Genomic DNA, 21,632 nt, shown 5'->3' on the forward strand with positions numbered 1-21,632 from the left:
GAACTTCAAGCTAGGTTTTGTGGTTATTTTCAGTTGAACTTTAAGCTAAGTTTTTTGGTTATTTTCAGTTGAACTTCAAGCTAAATTTTTTGGTTATTTTCAGTTGAACTTCAAGCTAAATTTTTTGGTTATTTTCAGTTGAACTTCAAGCCAGGTTTTGTGGTTATTTTCAATTGAACTTCAAGCAAAATTTGTGAATTATTTTAAGTTGAACTTCAAGTTACTTTTTGTGGTTATTTTCAGTTGAACTTCACGCTAGGTTTATTGTTATTTTCAGTTGAACTTCACCCTACGTTTTGTGGTTATTTTCAGTTGAACCTTAAGCTAAATTTTGTATTTATTTTCATTTGAACTTCAAGCTAAATTTTATGGTTATTTTCAGTTGAACTTCAAGCTACGTTTTGTGCTTATTTTCTGTTGAACTTCAAGCTAAGTTCTGTGGTTATTTTCAGCTTAACTTCAATCCAAGTTTTGTGGTTATTTTTAGTTGAACTTCAAGCTAAGTTTTGTGGTTATTTTCAGTTCAACTTCAAGCTAAGTTTTGTGGTTATTTTCAGTTGAACTGCAATCTAAGTTTTGTGGTTATTTTCTGTTGAACTCCAAGCTAGGTTTTGTGGTTATTTTCAGTTGAACTTCAAGCTAAGTTTTGTGGTTATTTTCAGTTGAACTTCAAGCTAAGTTTGTCGTTATTTTCAGTTGAACTTCATGCTAAGTTTTGTGGTTATTTTCAGTTGAACTTCAAGCTAAGTTTTGTGGTTATTTTCAGTTGAACTTCAAGCTAAGTTTTGTGGTTATTTTCAGTTGAACTTCAAGCTAAGTTTTGTGGTTATTTTCAGTTGAACTTCAATCTAAGTTTTGTGGTTATTTTCAGTTGAACTTCAGGCTAAGTTTTGTGGTTATTTTCAGTTGAACTTCAAGCTAGGTTTTGTGGTTATCTTCAGTTGAACTTCAATGTTAGTTTATTTATTTTCAGTTGAACTTCAAGCTAAGTTTTGTGGTTATTTTCAGTTGAACTTCAAGCTAAGTTTTGTGGTTATTTTCAGTTGAACTTCAAGCTAAGTTTTGTGGTTATTTTCAGTTGAACTTCAAGCTAAGTTTTGTGGTTATTTTCAGTTGAACTTCAAGCTAAGTTTTGTGGTTATTTTCAGTTGAACTTCAAGCTAAGTTTTGTGGTTATTTTCAGTTGAACTTCAAGCTAAGTTTTGTGGTTATTTTCAGTTGAACTTCAAGCTAAGTTTTGTGGTTATTTTCAGTTGAACTTCAAGCTAAGTTTTGTGGTTATTTTCAGTTGAACTTCAAGCTAAGTTTTGTGGTTATTTTCAGTTGAACTTCAAGCTAAGTTTTGTGGTTATTTTCAGTTGAACTTCAAGCTAAGTTTTGTGGTTATTTTCAGTTGAACTTCAAGCTAAGTTTTGTAGTTATTTTCAGTTGAACTTCAAGCTAAGTTTTGTGGTTATTTTCAGTTGAACTTCAAGCTAAGTTTTGTGGTTATTTTCTGTTGAACTTCAAGCTAATTTTTGTGGTTGTTTTCAGTTGAACTTCAAGCTAAGTTTTATGGTTATTTTTAGTTCAACTTCAAGCTAAGTTTTGTTGTTATTTTCAGTTGAACTTCAATCTAAGTTTTGTTGTTATTTTCAGCTAAATTTCAAGCTACGTTTTGTGGTTATTTTCAGTTGACCTTGAAGCTAAGTTTTGTGGATATTTTCAGTTGAACTTCAAGCTACGTTTTGTGGTTATTTTCACTTGAACTTCAATCTAAGTTTTGGGGTTATTTTCAGTTGAACTTCAAGCTAATTTTTGTGGTTATTTTCAGTTGAACTTCAAGTTAAATTTGTGGTTATTTTCAGTTGAACTTCAAGCTAAGTTTTGTGGTTATTTTCAGTTGATATTCAAGCTAGTTTTTGTGGTTATTTTCATTTGAACTTCAAGTTAAGTTTTGTGGTTATTTTCAGTTGAACTTCAAGCTAGGTTTTGTGGTTATTTTCAGTTGAACTTCAAGCTAGGTTTTGTGGTTATTTTCAGTTGAACTTCAAGCTAAGTTTTGTGGTTATTTTCAGTTGAACTTCAAGCTAGGTTTTGTGGTTATTTTCAGTTGAACTTCACGCTAGGTTTTATTATTTTCCAGTTGAACTTCACGCTAAGTTTTGTGGTTATTTTCAGTTGAACATTAAGCTAAATTTTGTGGTTATTTTCAGTTGAACTTCAAGCTAAGTTTTGTGGTTATTTTCAGTTGAACTTCAAGCTAAGTTTTGTGGTTATTTTCTGTTGAACTTCAAGCTAAGTTTTGTGGTTATTTTCAGTTGAACTTCAATCAAGTTTTGTGGTTATTTTCAGTTGAACTTCAAGCTAAGTTTTGTGGTTATTTTCAGTTCAACTTCAAGCTAAGTTTTGTGGTTATTTTCAGTTGAACTGCAATATAAGTTTTGTGGTTATTTTCTGTTGAACTTCATGCTAGGTTTTGTTGTTATTTTCAGTTGCACTTCAAGCTAAGTTGTGTGGTTATTTTTAGTTAAACTTCAAGCTAAGGTTTGTCGTTATTTTCAGTTGAACTTCATGCTAAGTTTTGTGGTTATTTTCAGTTCAACTTCAAGCTAAGTTTTGTGGTTATTTTCAGTTGAAATTCAAGGTAAGTTTTGTGTTTCTTTTTCAGTTGAACTTCAAGCTAATTTTTGTGGTTATTTTCAGTTGAACTTCAATCTAAGTTTTGTTGTTATTTTCAGTTGAACTTCAGGCTAAGATTTGTGGTTATTTTTAGTTGAACTTCAAGCTAGGTTTTGTGGTTATCTTCAGTTGAACTTCAATGTTAGTTTTGTTGTTATTTTCAGTTGAACTTCATGCCAAGTTTTGTTGTTATTTTCAGTTGAATTTCAAGCTAAGTTTTGTGGTTAATTTCAGTTGAACTTCAAGCTAGGTTTTGTGGTTATTTTCTGTTGAACTTCAAGTTAGTTTTGTGGTTATTTTCAGTTGAACTTCAAGCTAAGTTTTGTGGTTATTTTCAGCTGAACTTCAATCTAAGTTTTGTGGTTATTTTCAGTTGAACTTCAAGCTAAGTTTTGTGGTTATTTTCAGTTGAACTTCAAGCTAAGTTTTGTGGTTATTTTCAGTTGAACTTCAAGCTAAGTTTTGTGGTTATTTTCAGTTGAACTTCAAGCTAAGTTTTGTGGTTATTTTCAGTTGAACTTCAAGCTAAGTTTTGTGGTTATTTTCAGTTGAACTTCAAGCTAAGTTTTGTGGTTATTTTCAGTTGAACTTCAAGCTAAGTTTTGTGGTTATTTTCAGTTGAACTTCAAGCTAAGTTTTGTGGTTATTTTCAGTTGAACTTCAAGCTAAGTTTTGTGGTTATTTTCAGTTGAACTTCAAGCTAAGTTTTGTGGTTATTTTCAGTTGAACTTCAAGCTAAGTTTTGTGGTTATTTTCAGTTGAACTTCAAGCTAAGTTTTGTGGTTATTTTCAGTTGAACTTCAAGCTAAGTTTTGTGGTTATTTTCAGTTGAACTTCAAGCTAAGTTTTGTGGTTATTTTCAGTTGAACTTCAAGCTAAGTTTTGTGGTTATTTTCAGTTGAACTTCAAGCTAAGTTTTGTGGTTATTTTCAGTTGAACTTCAAGCTAAGTTTTGTGGTTATTTTCAGTTGAACTTCAAGCTAAGTTTTGTGGTTATTTTCAGTTGAACTTCAAGCTAAGTTTTGTGGTTATTTTCAGTTGAACTTCAAGCTAAGTTTTGTGGTTATTTTCAGTTGAACTTCAAGCTAAGTTTTGTGGTTATTTTCAGTTGAACTTCAAGCTAAGTTTTGTGGTTATTTTCAGTTGAACTTCAAGCTAAGTTTTGTGGTTATTTTCAGTTGAACTTCAAGCTAAGTTTTGTGGTTATTTTCAGTTGAACTTCAAGCTAAGTTTTGTGGTTATTTTCAGTTGAACTTCAAGCTAAGTTTTGTGGTTATTTTCAGTTGAACTTCAAGCTAAGTTTTGTGGTTATTTTCAGTTGAACTTCAAGCTAAGTTTTGTGGTTATTTTCAGTTGAACTTCAAGCTAAGTTTTGTGGTTATTTTCAGTTGAACTTCAAGCTAAGTTTTGTGGTTATTTTCAGTTGAACTTCAAGCTAAGTTTTGTGGTTATTTTCAGTTGAACTTCAAGCTAAGTTTTGTGGTTATTTTCAGTTGAACTTCAAGCTAAGTTTTGTGGTTATTTTCAGTTGAACTTCAAGCTAAGTTTTGTGGTTATTTTCAGTTGAACTTCAAGCTAAGTTTTGTGGTTATTTTCAGTTGAACTTCAAGCTAAGTTTTGTGGTTATTTTCAGTTGAACTTCAAGCTAAGTTTTGTGGTTATTTTCAGTTGAACTTCAAGCTAAGTTTTGTGGTTATTTTCAGTTGAACTTCAAGCTAAGTTTTGTGGTTATTTTCAGTTGAACTTCAAGCTAAGTTTTGTGGTTATTTTCAGTTGAACTTCAAGCTAAGTTTTGTGGTTATTTTCAGTTGAACTTCAAGCTAAGTTTTGTGGTTATTTTCAGTTGAACTTCAAGCTAAGTTTTGTGGTTATTTTCAGTTGAACTTCAAGCTAAGTTTTGTGGTTATTTTCAGTTGAACTTCAAGCTAAGTTTTGTGGTTATTTTCAGTTGAACTTCAAGCTAAGTTTTGTGGTTATTTTCAGTTGAACTTCAAGCTAAGTTTTGTGGTTATTTTCAGTTGAACTTCAAGCTAAGTTTTGTGGTTATTTTCAGTTGAACTTCAAGCTAAGTTTTGTGGTTATTTTCAGTTGAACTTCAAGCTAAGTTTTGTGGTTATTTTCAGTTGAACTTCAAGCTAAGTTTTGTGGTTATTTTCAGTTGAACTTCAAGCTAAGTTTTGTGGTTATTTTCAGTTGAACTTCAAGCTAAGTTTTGTGGTTATTTTCAGTTGAACTTCAAGCTAAGTTTTGTGGTTATTTTCAGTTGAACTTCAAGCTAAGTTTTGTGGTTATTTTCAGTTGAACTTCAAGCTAAGTTTTGTGGTTATTTTCAGTTGAACTTCAAGCTAAGTTTTGTGTTATTTTCAGTTGAACTTCAAGCTAAGTTTTGTGGTTATTTTCAGTTGAACTTCAAGCTAAGTTTTGTGGTTATTTTCAGTTGAACTTCAAGCTAAGTTTTGTGGTTATTTTCAGTTGAACTTCAAGCTAAGTTTTGTGGTTATTTTCAGTTGAACTTCAAGCTAAGTTTTGTGGTTATTTTCAGTTGAACTTCAAGCTAAGTTTTGTGGTTATTTTCAGTTGAACTTCAAGCTAAGTTTTGTGGTTATTTTCAGTTGAACTTCAAGCTAAGTTTTGTGGTTATTTTCAGTTGAACTTCAAGCTAAGTTTTGTGGTTATTTTCAGTTGAACTTCAAGCTAAGTTTTGTGGTTATTTTCAGTTGAACTTCAAGCTAAGTTTTGTGGTTATTTTCAGTTGAACTTCAAGCTAAGTTTTGTGGTTATTTTCAGTTGAACTTCAAGCTAAGTTTTGTGGTTATTTTCAGTTGAACTTCAAGCTAAGTTTTGTGGTTATTTTCAGTTGAACTTCAATCTAAGTTTTGTTATTTTCAGCTAAATTTCAAGCTACGTTTTGTGGTTATTTTCAGTTGACCTTGAAGCTAAGTTTGTGGATATTTTCAGTTGAATTTCAAGCTACGTTTTGTGTTTATTTTCACTTGAACTTAAATCTAAGTTTTGGGGTTATTTTCAGTTGAACTTCAAGCTAATTTTTGTTGTTATTTTCAGTTGAACTTCAAGTTAAATTTGTGGTTATTTTCAGTTGAACTTGAAGCTAAGTTTTGTGGTTATTTTCAGTTGATATTCAAGCTAGGTTTTGTGGTTATTTTCATTTGAACTTCAAGCTAAGTTTTGTGGTTATTTTCAGTTGAACTTCAATCTATGTTTTGTGGTTATTTTCAGTTGAACTTCAAGCTAGGTTTTGTAATTATTTTCAGGTGAACGTCAAGCTAAGTTTTGTGGTTATTTTCAGTTGAACTTCAATCTAAGAATTGTGGTTATTTTCAGTTGAACTTGAGTCTAAGTTTTGTAGTTATTTTCAGTTGAACTTCAAGCTAAGTTATGTGGTTATTTTCAGTTGATCTTCAAGCTTAGTTTTCTGGTTATTTTCAGTTGAACTTCAAGCTAAGTTTTGTGGTTATTTTCAGTTGAACTTCAAGGCAAGTTTTGTGGTCATTTTCAGTTGAACTTCAAGCTAAGTTTTGTAGGTATTTTCAGTTCAATTTCAAGCTATTTTTTGTGGTTATTTTCAGTTGAACTTCAAGCTAAATTATTTGGTTATTTTCAGTTGAACTTCAGGCTAAGTTTTGTGGTTATTTTCAGTTGAACTTCAATCTAAGAATTGTGGTTATTTTCAGTTGAACTTGAGTCTAAGTTTTGTAGTTATTTTCAGTTGAACTTCAAGCTAAGTTATGTGGTTATTTTCAGTTGATCTTCAAGCTTAGTTTTCTGGTTATCTTCAGTTGAACTTCAAGCTAAGTTTTGTGGTTATTTTCAGTTGAACTTCAAGGCAAGTTTTGTGGTTATTTTCAGTTGAACTTCAAGCTAAGTTTTGTAGGTATTTTCAGTTCAATTTCAAGCTATTTTTTGTGGTTATTTTCAGTTGAACTTCAAGCTAAATTATTTGGTTATTTTCAGTTGAACTTCAGGCTAAGTTTTGTGGTTATTTTCAGTTGAACTTCAAGATAAGTTTTTTGGTTATATTAATTTGAACTTCAAGCTAATTTTCATGGTTATTTTCAGTTGAACTTCAAGCTACGTTTTGTGGTTATTTTCATTTGAACTTCATTTTAAGTTTTGTGGTCATATTCTGTTGACCTTCAGGCTAAGTTTTGTGGTTATTTTCAATTGAACTTCAAGTTATGTTTTGTAGTTATTTTCAGTTTAACTTCAAGCTAGGTTTTGTGGTTATTTTCTGTTGAAATTCAAGCTAAGTTTTGTGGTTATTTTCAGTTGAACTTGAAGCTAAGTTTTGTGGTTATTTTTAGTTGATCTTCAAGCTACGTTTTGTGGTTATTTTCAGTTTAACTTCAAGCTAAGTTTTGTGGTTATTTTCAGTTGAACTTCAATCTGAGTTCTGTGGTTATTTTCAGTTGAACTTCAAGCTAAGTTTGGTGGTTATTTTAGTTGAACTTCAAGCTAGGTTTTGTGGTTATTTTCAGTTGGACTTCAAGCTAAGTTTTGTGTATATTTTCAGTTGAACTTCCAGCTAGGTTTTGTGGTTATTTTCAGTTGAACTTCAAGCTAAGTTTTGTAGTTATTTTCAGTTGAACTTCAAGCTAAGTTTTGTGGTTATTTTCAGTTGAACTTCAAGCTAAGTTTCGTGGTTATTTTTAGTTGAACTTCAAGCTACGTTTTGTGGTTATTTTCAGTTGAACTTCAAGCTAAGTTTTGTGGTTATTTTCAGTTGAACTTCAAGCTAAGTTTGGTGGTTATTTTCAGTTGAACTTGAAGCTAAGTTTTGTGGTTATTTTCAGTTGAACTTCATGGTAAGTTTTGTGGTTATTTTCAGTTGAACTTCAAGCTAAGTTTTCTGTAAATTTTCAGTTGAACTTCAAGGTACGTTTGTGGTTATTTTCATTTGAACTTCAAGCTAAGTTTTATGGTTATTTTCAGTTGAACTTCCAGCTAGGTTTTGTGGTTATTTTCAGTTGAACTTCAAGCTAAGTTTTGTGGTTATTTTCCGTTGAATTTCAATCTAAGTCAATTGGTTATTTTCAGTTGAACTTCAAGCTAAGTTTTGTGGTTATTTTCAGTTGAACTTCAAGCTACGTTTTGTGGTTATTTTCAGTTGAACTTCAAGCTAAGTTTTTTGGTTATTTTTAGTTGAACTTCAAGCTACGTTTTGTGGATATTTTCAGTTGAACTTCAAGCTAAGTTTTGTGGTTATTTTCAGTTGAAGTTCAATCTAAGTTTTGTGGTTATTTTCAGATGAAATTCAAGCTACGTTTTGTGGTTTTTTTCAGGTGAACTTCAAGCTAAGTTTTTTGTTTATTTTCAGTTGACCTTCAAGGTAAGTTTTGTGGTTATTTTCAGTTTAACTTCAAGTTAGGTTTTATGGTTATTTTCAGTTGAACTTCAAGCTACGTTTTGTGGTTATTTTCAGTTGAACTTCAATCTAAGTTTTGTGGTTATTTTCAGTTGATCTTCAAGCTAAGTTTTGTGGTTATTTTCAGTTGAACTTCAAGCTAAGTTTTGTGGTGATTTTCATTTGAACTTCAAGCTAAGTTTTGTGGTTATTTTCAGTTGAACTTCAAGCTAAGTCTTGTGGTTATTTTCAGTTGAACTTCAAGCTAGGTTTTGTGGTTATTTTCAGTTGAACTTCAAGCTAGGTTTTGTGGTTATGTTCAGTTGAACTTCAATCTAAGTTTTGTGTTTATTTCCAGTTGAACTTCAATATAAGTTTTGTGGTTATTTTCAGTTGAACTTCAAGCTAAGTTTTGTGGTTATTTTCAGTTGAACTTCAAGCTAAGTTTTGTGGTTATTTTCAGTTGAACTTCAAGCTAAGTTTTGTGGTTATTTTCAGTTGAACTTCATGCTAAGTTTTGTGGTTATTTTCAGTTGAATTTCAAGCTAAGTTTTGTGGTTATTTTCAGTTGAACTTCAAGCTAGGTTTTTTGGTTATCTTCAGTTGAACTTCAATCTAAGTTTTGTGGTTATTTTCTGTTGAACTTCAAGCTAGGTTTTGTGGTTATTTTCAGTTGAATTTCAAGCTAAGTTGTGTGGTTATTTTTAGTTGAACTTCAAGCTAAGGTTTGTGGTTATTTTCAGTTGAACTTCAAGGTAAGTTTTGTGGTTATTTTTAGTTGATCTTCAAGCTACGTTTTGTGGTTATTTTCAGTTGAACTTCAAGCTAAATTTTGTGGTTATTTTCAGTTGAACTTCAGTTTAAGTTTTGTATTTATTTTCAATTGAACTTCAAGCTAAGTTTTGTGGTTATTTTCAGTTGAACTTCAGGCTAGGTTTTGTCGTTATTTTCAGTTGAACTTATGCTAAGTTTTGTGGTTAATTTCATTTGAACTTCAATCTAAGATTTGTGGTTATTTTCAGTTGAAATTGAAGCTAAGTTTTGTGGTTATTTTCAGTTGATATTCAAGGAAAGTTTTGTGGTTATTTTCATTTGAACTTCAAGGTAAGTTTTGTGGTTATTTTCAGTTGAACTTCAAGCTAGGTTTTGTGGTTATTTTCAGTTGAACTTCAAGCTAAGTTTTGTGGTTATTTTCAATTGAACTTCAAGGAAAATTTTTTGGTTATTTTAAGTTGAACTTCAAGTTACTTTTTGTGGTTATTTTCAGTTGAACTTCACGCTCGGTTTTATTGTTATTTTCAGTTGAACTTCACGCTACGTTTTGTGGTTATTTTCAGTTGACCGTTAAGCTAAAGTTTGTATTTATTTTCATTTGAACCTCAAGTTAAGTTTTATGGTTATTTTCAGTTGAACTTCAAGCTACGTTTTGTGCTTATTTTCTGTTGAACTTCAAGCTAAGTTCTGTGGTTATTTTCAGCTTAACTTGAATCCAAGTTTTGTGGTTATTTTTAGTTGAACTTCAAGCTAAATTTGTGGTTATTTTCAGTTCAACTTCAAGCTAAGTTTTGTGGTTATTTTCAGTTGAACTGCAATCTAAGTTTTGTGGTTATATTGTGTTGAACTCTAAGCTAGGTTTTTTGGTTATTTTCAATTGAACTTGAAGCTAAGTTGTGTGGTTATTTTTAGTTGAACTTCAAGCTAAGGTTTGTCGTTATTTTCAGTTGAACTTCATGCTAAGTTTTGTGGTTATTTTCAGTTGAACTTCAAGCTAAGTTTTGTGGTTATTTTCAGTTGAACTTCAAGGTAAGTTTTGTGGTTATTTTCAGTTGAACTTCAAGCTAAGTTTTGTGGTTATTTTCACTTCAATCTAAGTTTTGTGGTTATTTTCAGTTGAACTTCAGGCTAAGTTTTGTGGTTATTTTCAGTTGAACTTCATGCTAGGTTTTGTGGTTATCTTCAGTTGAACTTCAATGTTAGTTTTGTTATTTTTAGTTGAACTTCAAGCCAAGTTTTGTGGTTATTTTCAGTTGAACTTCAAGCTAAGTTTTGTGGTTAACTTCAATTGTACTTCAAGGTAAGTTTTGTGATGATTTTCATTTGAACTTCAAGCTAAGTTTTGTGGTTATTTTCAGTTGAACCTCAGTCTAGGTTTTGTGGTTATTTTCTGTTGAACTTCAAGTTAGTTTTGTGGTTATTTTCAGTTGAACTTCAAGCTAAGTTTTGTGGTTATTTTCAATTGAACTTCAAGCTTCGTTTTGTGTTTATTTTCACTTGAACTTCAATCTAATTTTTGTGGTTATTTTCAGTTGAACTTCAATGTAAGTTTTGTGGTTATTTTCAGTTGAACTTCACGCTAGGTTTTGTAATTATTTTCAGGTGAACGTCAAGCTAAGTATTGTGGTTATTTTCAATTGAACTTCAATCTAAGTTTTGTGGTTATTTTCAGTTGAACTTCAATCTAAGTTTTGTAGTTATTTTCAGTTGAACTTCAAGCTAAGTTTTGTGGTTATTTTCTGTTGAACTTTAAGGTAAGTTTTGTGGTTATTTTCTGTTGAACTTCAAGCTAAGTTTTGTGGTTGTTTTCAGTTGAAGTTCAAGCTAAGTTTTGTGTTTATTTTTAGTTTAATTTCAAGCTAAGTTTTGTTGTTATTTTCAGTTGAACTTCAATCTAAGTTTTGTTGTTATTTTTAGCTAAATTTCAAGCTACGTTTTGTGGTTATTTTCAGTTGACCTTGAAGCTAAGTTTTGTGGATATTTTCAGTTGAACTTCAAGCTTCGTTTTGTGGTTATTTTCACTTTAACTTCAATCTAAGTTTCGGGGTTATTTTCAGTTGAACCTCAAGCTAAATTTGGTGGTTATTTTCAGTTGAACTTCAAGTTAAATTTGTGGTTATTTTCAGTTGAACTTGAAGCTAAGTTTTGTGGTTATTTTCAGTTGATATTCAAGCTAGGTTTTGTGGTTATTTTCATTTGAACTTCAAGCTAAGTTTTGTAGTTATTTTCAGTTGAACTTCAATCTAAGTTTTGTGGTTATTTTCAGTTGAATTTCAATGTAGGTTTTGTAATTATTTTCAAGTGAACGTCAAGCTAAGTTTTGTGGTTATTTTCAGTTGAACTTCAATCTAAGAATTGTGGTTATTTTCAGTTGAACTTGAGTCTAAGTTTTGTAGTTATTTTCAGTTGAACTTCAAGCTAAGTTTTGTGGTTATTTTCAGTTGATCTTCAAGCTTAGTTTTCTGGTTATTTTCAGTTGAACTTCAAGCTAAGTTTTGTGGTTATTTTCAGTTGAACTTCAAGGCAAGTTTTGTGGTCATTTTCAGTTGAACTTCAAGCTAAGTTTTGTAGGTATTTTCAGTTCAATTTCAAGCTATTTTTTGTGGTTATTTTCAGTTGAACTTCAAGCTAAATTATTTGGTTATTTTCAGTTGAACTTCAGGCTAAGTTTTGTGGTTATTTTCAGTTGAACTTCAATCTAAGAATTGTGGTTATTTTCAGTTGAACTTGAGTCTAAGTTTTGTAGTTATTTTCAGTTGAACTTCAAGCTAAGTTATGTGGTTATTTTCAGTTGATCTTCAAGCTTAGTTTTCTGGTTATTTTCAGTTGAACTTCAAGCTAAGTTTTGTGGTTATTTTCAGTTGAACTTCAAGGCAAGTTTTGTGGTTATTTTCAGTTGAACTTCAAGCTAAGTTTTGTAGGTATTTTCAGTTCAATTTCAAGCTATTTTTTGTGGTTATTTTCAGTTGAACTTCAAGCTAAATTATTTGGTTATTTTCAGTTGAACTTCAGGCTAAGTTTGGTGGTTATTTTCAGTTGAACTTCAAGATAAGTTTTTTGGTTATATTCATTTGAACTTCAAGCTAATTTTTATGGTTATTTTCAGTTGAACTTCAAGCTACGTTTTGTGGTTATTTTCATTTGAACTTCATTTTAAGTTTTGTGGTTATATTCTGTTGACCTTCAGGCTAAGTTTTGTGGTTATTTTCAATTGAACTTCAAGTTATGTTTTGTAGTTATTTTCAGTTTAACTTCAAGCTAGGTTTTGTGGTTATTTTCTGTTGAAATTCAAGCTAAGTTTTGTGGTTATTTTCAGTTGAACTTGAAGCTAAGTTTTGTGGTTATTTTTAGTTGATCTTCAAGCTACGTTTTGTGGTTATTTTCAGTTTAACTTCAAGCTAAGTTTTGTGGTTATTTTCAGTTGAACTTCAATCTGAGTTCTGTGGTTATTTTCAGTTGAACTTCAAGCTAAGTTTGGTGGTTATTTTTAGTTGAACTTCAAGCTAGGTTTTGTGGTTATTTTCAGTTGGACTTCAAGCTAAGTTTTGTGTATATTTTCAGTTGAACTTCCAGCTAGGTTTTGTGGTTATTTTCAGTTGAACTTCAAGCTAAGTTTTGTAGTCATTTTCAGTTGAACTTCAAGCTAAGTTGTGTGGTTATTTTCAGTTGAACTTCAAGCTAAGTTTCGTGGTTATTTTTAGTTGAACTTCAAGCTACGTTTTGTGGTTATTTTCAGTTGAACTTCAAGCTAAGTTTTTTGGTTATTTTCAGTTGAACTTCAAGCTAAGTTTGGTGGTTATTTTCTGTTGAACTTGAAGCTAAGTTTTGTGGTTATTTTCAGTTGAACTTCATGGTAAGTTTTGTGGTTATTTTCAGTTGAACTTCAAGCTAAGTTTTCTGTAAATTTTCAGTTGAACTTCAAGGTACGTTTGTGGTTATTTTCATTTGAATTTCAAGCTAAGTTTTATGGTTGTTTTCAGTTGAACTTCCAGCTAGGTTTTGTGGTTATTTTCAGTTGAACTTCAAGCTAAGTTTTGTTGTTATTTTCCGTTGAATTTCAATCTAAGTCAATTGGTTATTTTCAGTTGAACTTCAAGCTAAGTTTTGTGGTTATTTTGAGTTGAACTTCAAGCTACGTTTTTTGGTTATTTTCAGTTGAACTTCTAGCTAAGTTTTTTGGTTATTTTTAGTTGAACTTCAAGCTACGTTTTGTGGATATTTTCAGTTGACCTTCAAGCTAAGTTTTGTGGTTATTTTCAGTTGAAGTTCAATCTAAGTTTTGTGGTTATTTTCAGTTGAAATTCAAGCTACGTTTTGTGGTTTTTTTCAGGTGAACTTCAAGCTAAGTTTTTTGTCTATTTTCAGTTGACCTTCAAGGTTTTTTTTGTGGTTATTTTCAGTTTACCTTAAAGTTAGGTTTTATGGTTATTTTCAGTTGAACTTCAAGCTACGTTTTGTGGTTATTTTCAGTTGAACTTCAATCTAAGTTTTGTGGTTATTTTCAGTTGATCTTCAAGCTAAGTTTTGTGGTTATTTTCAGTTGAACTTCAAGCTAAGTTTTGTGGTGATTATCATTTGAATTTCAAGCTAAGTTTTGTGCTTATTTTCAGTTGAACTTCAAGGTAAGTCTTGTGGTTATTTTCAGTTGAACTTCAAGCTAGGTTTTGTGGTTATTTTCAGTTTAACTTCAAGCTAGGTTTTGTGGTTATGTTCAGTTGAACTTCAATCTAAGTTTTGTTTTTATTTCCAGTTGAACTTCAATATAAGTTTTGTGGTTTTTCAGTTGAACTTCAAGCTAAGTTTTGTGGTTATTATCAGTTGAACTTCAAGCTAAGTTTTGTGTTTATTTTCAGTTGAACTTCAAGCTAAGTTTTGTGGTTATTTTCAGTTGAACTTCATGCTAAGTTTTGTGGTTATTTTCAGTTGAATTTCAAGCTAATTTTTGTGGTTATTTTCTGTTTAACTTCAAGCTAGGTTTTTTGGTTATCTTTAGTTGAACTTCAATCTAAGTTTTGTGGTTATTTTCTGTTGAACTTCAAGCTAGGTTTTGTGGTTATTTTCAGTTGAATTTCAAGCTAAGTTGTGTGGTTATTTTTAGTTGAACTTCAAGGTAAGGTTTGTGGTTATTTTCAGTTGAACTTCAAGGTAAGTTTTGTGGTTATTTTTAGTTGATCTTCAAGCTACGTTTTGTGGTTATTTTCAGTTGATCTTCAAGCTACATTTTGTGGTTATTTTCAGTTGAACTTCAGTCTAAGTTTTGTATTTATTTTCAATTGAACTTCAAGCTAAGTTTTGTGGTTATTTTCAGTTGAACTTCAGGCTAGGTTTTGTCGTTATTTTCAGTTGAACTTATGCTAAGTTTTGTGGTTAATTTCATTTGAACTTCAATCTAAGATTTGTGGTTATTTTCAGTTGAAATTGAAGCTGAGTTTTGTGGTTATTTTCAGTTGACATTCAAGGAAAGTTTTGTGGTTATTTTCATTTGAACTTCAAGGTAAGTTTTGTGGTTATTTTCAGTTGAACTTCAAGCTAGGTTTTGTGGTTATTTTCAGTTGAACTTCAAGCTAGGTTTTGTGGTTATTTTCAATTGAACTTCAAGGAAAATTTTTTGGTTATTTTAAGTTGAACTTCAAGTTACTTTTTGTGGTTATTTTCAGTTGAACTTCACGCTCGGTTTTATTGTTATTTTCAGTTGGACTTCACGCTACGTTTTGTGGTTATTTTCAGTTGACCGTTAAGCTAAAGTTTGTATTTATTTTCATTTGAACCTCAAGTTAAGTTTTATGGTTATTTTCAGTTGAACTTCAAGCTACGTTTTGTGCTTATTTTCTGTTGAACTTCAAGCTAAGTTCTGTGGTTATTTTCAGCTTAACTTGAATCCAAGTTTTGTGGTTATTTTTAGTTGAACTTCAAGCTAAATTTGTGGTTATTTTCAATTCAACTTCAAGCTAAGTTTTGTGGTTATTTTCAGTTGAACTGCAATCTAAGTTTTGTGGTTATATTGTGTTGAACTCCAAGCTAGGTTTTTTGGTTATTTTCAATTGAACTTGAAGCTAAGTTGTGTGGTTATTTTTAGTTGAACTTCAAGCTAAGGTTTGTCGTTATTTTCAGTTGAACTTCATGCTAAGTTTTGTGGTTATTTTCAGTTGAACTTCAAGCTAAGTTTTGTGGTTATTTTCAGTTGAACTTCAAGGTAAGTTTTGTGGTTATTTTCAGTTGAACTTCAAGCTAAGTTTTGTGGTTATTTTCACTTCAATCTAAGTTTTGTGGTTATTTTCAGTTGAACTTCAGGCTAAGTTTTGTGGTTATTTTCAGTTGAACTTCATGCTAGGTTTTGTGGTTATCTTCAGTTGAACTTCAATGTTAGTTTTGTTATTTTTAGTTGAACTTCAAGCCAAGTTTTGTGGTTATTTTCAGTTGAACTTCAAGCTAAGTTTTGTGGTTAACTTCAATTGTACTTCAAGGTAAGTTTTGTGATGATTTTCATTTGAACTTCAAGCTAAGTTTTGTGGTTATTTTCAGTTGAACCTCAGTCTAGGTTTTGTGGTTATTTTCTGTTGAACTTCAAGTTAGTTTTGTGGTTATTTTCAGTTGAACTTCAAGCTAAGTTTTGTGGTTATTTTCAATTGAACTTCAAGCTTCGTTTTGTGTTTATTTTCACTTGAACTTCAATCTAATTTTTGTGGTTATTTTCAGTTGAACTTCAATGTAAGTTTTGTGGTTATTTTCAGTTGAACTTCACGCTAGGTTTTGTAATTATTTTCAGGTGAACGTCAAGCTAAGTATTGTGGTTATTTTCAATTGAACTTCAATCTAAGTTTTGTGGTTATTTTCAGTTGAACTTCAATCTAAGTTTTGTAGTTATTTTCAGTTGAACTTCAAGCTAAGTTTTGTGGTTATTTTCTGTTGAACTTTAAGGTAAGTTTTGTGGTTATTTTCTGTTGAACTTCAAGCTAAGTTTTGTGGTTGTTTTCAGTTGAAGTTCAAGCTAAGTTTTGTGTTTATTTTTAGTTTAATTTCAAGCTAAGTTTTGTTGTTATTTTCAGTTGAACTTCAATCTAAGTTTTGTTGTTATTTTTAGCTAAATTTCAAGCTACGTTTTGTGGTTATTTTCAGTTGACCTTGAAGCTAAGTTTTGTGGATATTTTCAGTTGAACTTCAAGCTTCGTTTTGTGGTTATTTTCACTTTAACTTCAATCTAAGTTTTGGGGTTATTTTCAGTTGAACCTCAAGCTAAATTTGGTGGTTATTTTCAGTTGAACTTCAAGTTAAATTTGTGGTTATTTTCAGTTGAACTTGAAGCTAAGTTTTGTGGTTATTTTCAGTTGATATTCAAGCTAAGTTTTGTGGTTATTTTCATTTGAACTTCAAGCTAAGTTTTGTGGTTATTTTCAGTTGAACTTCAATCTAAGTTTTGTGGTTATTTTCAGTTGAATTTCAATGTAGGTTTTGTAATTATTTTCAAGTGAACGTCAAGCTAAGTTTTGTGGTTATTTTCAGTTGAACTTCAATCTAAGAATTGTGGTTATTTTCAGTTGAACTTGAGTCTAAGTTTTGTAGTTATTTTCAGTTGAACTTCAAGCTAAGTTTTGTGGTTATTTTCAGTTGATCTTCAAGCTTAGTTATCTGGTAATTTTCCGTTGAAATTCAAGCTAAGTTTTGTGGTTATTTTCAGTTGAACTTCAAGGCAAGTTTTGTGGTTATTTTCAGTTGAACTTGAAGCTAAGTTTTGTAGTTATTTTCAGTTGAACTTCAAGCTAAGTTTTGTAGTTATTTTCAGTTGAACTTCAAGCTTGTTTTGTTGCTTTTTTCAGTTGAAGTTCAAGCTAAATTTTTTGGTTATTTTCAGGTGAACTTCAGGCTAAGTTTTGTGGTTATTTTCAGTTGAACTTCAAGCTAAGTTTTTTGGTTATATTCATTTGAACTTCAAGCTAAGTTTTATGGTTATTTTTAGTTGAAGTTCAAGCTACGTTTTATGGTTATTTTCATTTGAACTTCAATCTAAGTTTTGTGGTTATTTTCTGTTGACCTTCAGGGTAAGTTTTGTGGTTATTTTCAATTGAACTTCAAGTTATGTTTTGTAGTTATTTTCAGTTTAACTTCAAGCTAGGTTTTGTGGTTATTTTCTGTTGAACTTCAAGTTAAGTTTTGTGGTTATTTTCACTTGAACTTGAAGCTAAGTTTTGTGGTTATTTTTAGTTGATCTTCAAGCTACGTTTTGTGGTTATTTTCAGTTGAACTTCAAGCTAAGTTTTGTGGTTATTTTCAGTTGAACTTCAATCTGAGTTCTGTGGTTATTTTCAGTTGAACTTCAAGCTAAGTTTTGTGGTTATTTTCAGTTGAACTTCAAGCTAAGTTTTGTGGTTATTTTCTGTTGAACTTCAAGCTAAGTTTTGTGGTTGTTTTCATTTGAACTTCAAGCTAAATTTTTTGGTTATTTTTAGTTTAACTTCAAGCTAAGTTTTGTGGTTATTTTCAGTTGAACTTCAATCTAAGTTTTGTTATTTTCAGCTAAATTTCAAGCTAAGTTTTGTGGTTATTTTCAGTTGACCTTGAAGCTAAGTTTTGTGGATATTTTCAGTTGAACTTCAAGCTACGTTTTGTGGTTATTTTCCGTTGAACTTCAAGCTAAGTTTTGTGGGTATTTTCAGTTGAACTTCAGGGCAAGTTTTGTGGTTATTTTCAGTTGAACTTCAAGCTAAGTTTTGTAGTTATTTTCAGTTGATCTTCAAGCTTAGTTTTCTGGTTATTTTCCGTTGAACTTCAAGCTAAGTTTTGTGGTTATTTTCAGTTGAACTTCAGGGCAAGTTTTGTGGTTATTTTCAGTTGAACTTCAAGCTAAGTTTTGTGGTTATTTTCAGTTGAACTTCAAGCTAAGTTTTGTGGTTATTTTCAGTTGAACTTCAAGCTAAGTTTTGTGGTTATTTTCAGTTGAACTTCAAGCTAAGTTTTGTGGTTATTTTCAGTTGAACTTCAAGCTAAGTTTTGTGGTTATTTTCAGTTGAACTTCAAGCTAAGTTTTGTGGTTATTTTCAGTTGAACTTCAAGCTAAGTTTTGTGGTTATTTTCAGTTGAACTTCAAGCTAAGTTTTGTGGTTATTTTCAGTTGAACTTCAAGCTAAGTTTTGTGGTTATTTTCAGTTGAACTTCAAGCTAAGTTTTGTTATTTTCAGTTGAACTTCAAGCTAAGTTTTGTGGTTATTTTTAGTTGAACTTCAAGCTAAGTTTTGTGGTTATTTTCAGTTGAACTTCAAGCTAAGTTTTGTGGTTATTTTCAGTTGAACTTCAAGCTAAGTTTTATGGTTATTTTTAGTTGATCTTCAAGCTACGTTTTGTGGTTATTTTCAGTTGAACTTCAAGCTAAGTTTTGTGGTTATTTTCAGTTGAACTTCAATCTGAGTTCTGTGGTTATTTTCAGTTGAACTTCAAGCTAAGTTTGGTGGTTATTTTTAGTTGAACTTCAAGCTAAGTTTTGTGGTTATTTTCAGTTGAACTTCATGGTAAGTTTTGTGGTTATTTTCAGTTGAACTTCAAGCTAAGTTTTGTGTATATTTTCAGTTGAACTTCAAGCTACGTTTTGTGGTTATTTTCAGTTGAACTTCAAGCTAAGTTTTGTAGTTATTTTCAGTTGAACTTCAAGCTTAGTTTTGTGGTTATTTTCAGTTGAACTTCAAGCTAAGTTTCGTGGTTATTTTTAGTTGAACTTCAAGCTACGTTTTGTGGTTATTTTCAGTTGAAGTTCAAGCTTGGTTTTGTAATTATTTTCAGGTGAACGTCAAGCTAAGTATTGTGGTTATTTTCAGTTGAACTTCAAGCTAAGTTTTGTGGTTATTTTCAGTTGAACTTCAAGCTAAGTTTTGTGGTTATTTTCAGTTGAACTTCAAGCTAAGTTTTGTGGTTATTTTCATTTGAACTTCAAGCTAAGTTTTGTGGTTATTTTCTGTTGAACTTCAAGCTAAGTTTTGTGGTTATTTTCATTTGAACTTCAAGCTAAGTTTTGTGGTTATTTTTAGTTTAACTTCAAGCTAAGTTTTGTGTTATTTTCAGTTGAACTTCAAGCTATGTTTTGTAGTTATTTTCAGTTGAACTTCAAGCTAGGTTTTGTGGTTATTTTCAGTTGAACTTCAAGCTAAGTTTTGTGGTTATTTTCAGTTGAACTTGAAGCTAAGTTTTGTGGTTATTTTCAGTTGAACTTCAAGCTAAGTTTTGTGGTTATTTTCAGTTGAACTTCAAGCTAAGTTTTGTGGTTATTTTCAGTTGAACTTCAAGGTAAGTTTTGTGTTATTTTCAGTTGAACTTCAAGCTAAGTTTTGTGTTATTTTCAGTTGAACTTCAAGCTAAGTTTTGTGGTTATTTTCAGTTGAACTTCAAGCTAAGTTTTGTGGTTATTTTCAGTTGAACTTCAAGCTAAGTTTTGTGGTTATTTTCAGTTGAACTTCAAGCTAAGTTTTGTGGTTATTTTCAGTTGAACTTCAAGCTACGTTTTGTGGTTATTTTCAGTTGAACTTCAAGCTAAGTTTTGTGGTTATTTTCAGTTGAACTTCAAGCTAAGTTTTGTGGTTATTTTCAGTTGAACTTCAAGCTAAGTTTTGTGGTTATTTTCAGTTGAACTTCAAGCTAAGTTTTGTGGTTATTTTCAGTTGAACTTCAAGCTAAGTTTTGTGGTTATTTTCAGTTGAACTTCAAGCTAAGTTTTGTGTTATTTTCAGTTGAACTTCAAGCTAAGTTTTGTTGTTATTTCAGTTGAACTTCAAGCTAGGTTTTGTGGTTATTTTCAGTTGAACTTCAAGCTAAGTTTTGTGGTTATATTCAGTTGAACTTCAAGCTAAGTTTTGTGGTTATTTTCAGTTGAACTTCAAGCTAAGTTTTGTGGTTATTTTCAGTTGAACTTCAAGCTAAGTTTTGTGGTTATTTTCAGTTGAACTTCAAGCTAAGTTTTGTGGTTATTTTCAGTTGAACTTCAAGCTAAGTTTTGTGGTTATTTTCAGTTGAACTTCAAGCTAAGTTTTGTGGTTATTTTCAGTTGAACTTCAAGCTAAGTTTTGTGGTTATTTTCAGTTGAACTTCAAGCTAAGTTTTGTGGTTATTTTCAGTTGAACTTCAAGCTAAGTTTTGTGGTTATTTTCAGTTGAACTTCAAGCTAAGTTTTGTGGTTATTTTCAGTTGAACTTCAAGCTAAGTTTTGTGGTTATTTTCAGTTGAACTTCAAGCTAAGTTTTGTGGTTATTTTCAGTTGAACTTCAAGCTAAGTTTTGTGGTTATTTTCAGTTGAACTTCAAGCTAGGTTTTGTGGTTATTTTCAGTTGAACTTCAAGCTAAGTTTTGTGGTTATTTTCACTTGAACTTGAAGCTAATTTTTTGGGGTTTTTTTATTTAAATCTTCAAGCTACGTTTTGTGGTTATTTTCAGTTGAACTTCAAGCCAAGTTTTGTGGTTTTTTCAGTTGAACTTCAGGGTAATTTTTGTGGTTATTTTCGTTGATTTTTAAAGCTAAGTTTTTGTGTATATTTTCGTTGAACTTAAGCTACGTTTTTTTGGGGCTTATTTTAAGAAGGTTTTGGGTTTTTTCAGTTGTTTTTGGAAATTTTTTGTGGTTATTTTCAGTTAAACTTCAACAAATTTTTTGTGGTTTTTTTTGTTAAACTTCAAGAAAAGTTTTGTGGTTATTTTCGTGAACTTAAAAGCTAAGTTTTTGTTATTTTATTTGAACTTCAAGCAAGTTTTGTGGTTATTTTCTGTTGAACTTCAAGTAAGTTTTTGGTTATTTTTAGTTAAATTTCAAGAAAAGGTTTTTTGGTTATTTTATTTTAAATTTTCAAGCAAGGTTTTGGGGTTTAAATTTCGGTTGAACTTCAATTAATTTGGGGGTGGTTTTTTTTCCGTTGGAATTAAAATTAAGTTTTTGGGGTTTATTTTCAGTTAAAATTTTAAGGTAAGTTTTGTGGTTTTTTTTCGTTGAACTTCAAGTAAGTTTTTGGGGTTAAATTTTATTTTGAACGAAAGGGAAATTTTTGTGGTTTTTTTCATTTGAACTTAAAGCTAATTTTTTGGGTTTTTTTTCGTTAAAATTTCCCAAGCAAAGGTTTTGTGGTTATTTTCTGTTGAACTTCAAGCAAAGGTTTTTTTTGGTTTAATTTTTAAAATTGGTTTTTTTTGAACTTCAACTATTTTTGTGGTTATTTTAGTTGACTTCAAGCTGGTTTTTGGTTATTTTCATTTGAATTTAAAAGCAAAGTTTTTTGGTTATTTTTAGTTGAACTTCAAGCAAAGGTTTGTTTTTTATTTTCAGTTGAACTTAAAGGGTTAAGTTTTGGGGTTATTTTTATTTTTAAATTTCCCAACAAAATTTTTTTGTGGTTTAATTTTCAGTTGAATTTTCAAGCTTTTTGTGGTTATTTTCAGTTGAACTTAAAGGTTTAAGTTTTTTTTTTTTTTTAAATTAAACTTAAAGGGTAATTTTTGTGGTTTTTTCATTTTAAACTTGGGGGTTAGGTTTTTTGGTTATTTTCAGTTAAAACTTAAGCAAATTTTTTGGGGTTTAAATTTTCATTTGAAATTTCAATCTAAGTTTTGTGGTTATTTTCATTTGACTTAAGCTAAATTTTGTGGTTATTTTCGGTTGAATTCAAGAAAAGTTTTTTTTTTATTTTCATTTAAATTAAAGGTTAAAGTTTTTTTGGTTTTTTCAGTTAAACCCTTCAAGCTGGTTTTGTGGTTTTTTTCAGTTAAACTTAAGCTAGGTTTTGGGGGGTTATTTTAAATTAAACTTCAAAAAAATTTTTTTGTTTTTTTTAAACTTCAAGAAATTTTGGGGGTTTTATTTTCAGTTGAACTT

Source organism: Panulirus ornatus, chromosome 41, assembly GCF_036320965.1.
Source record: "Panulirus ornatus isolate Po-2019 chromosome 41, ASM3632096v1, whole genome shotgun sequence".
Classification (NCBI taxonomy): domain Eukaryota; kingdom Metazoa; phylum Arthropoda; class Malacostraca; order Decapoda; family Palinuridae; genus Panulirus; species Panulirus ornatus.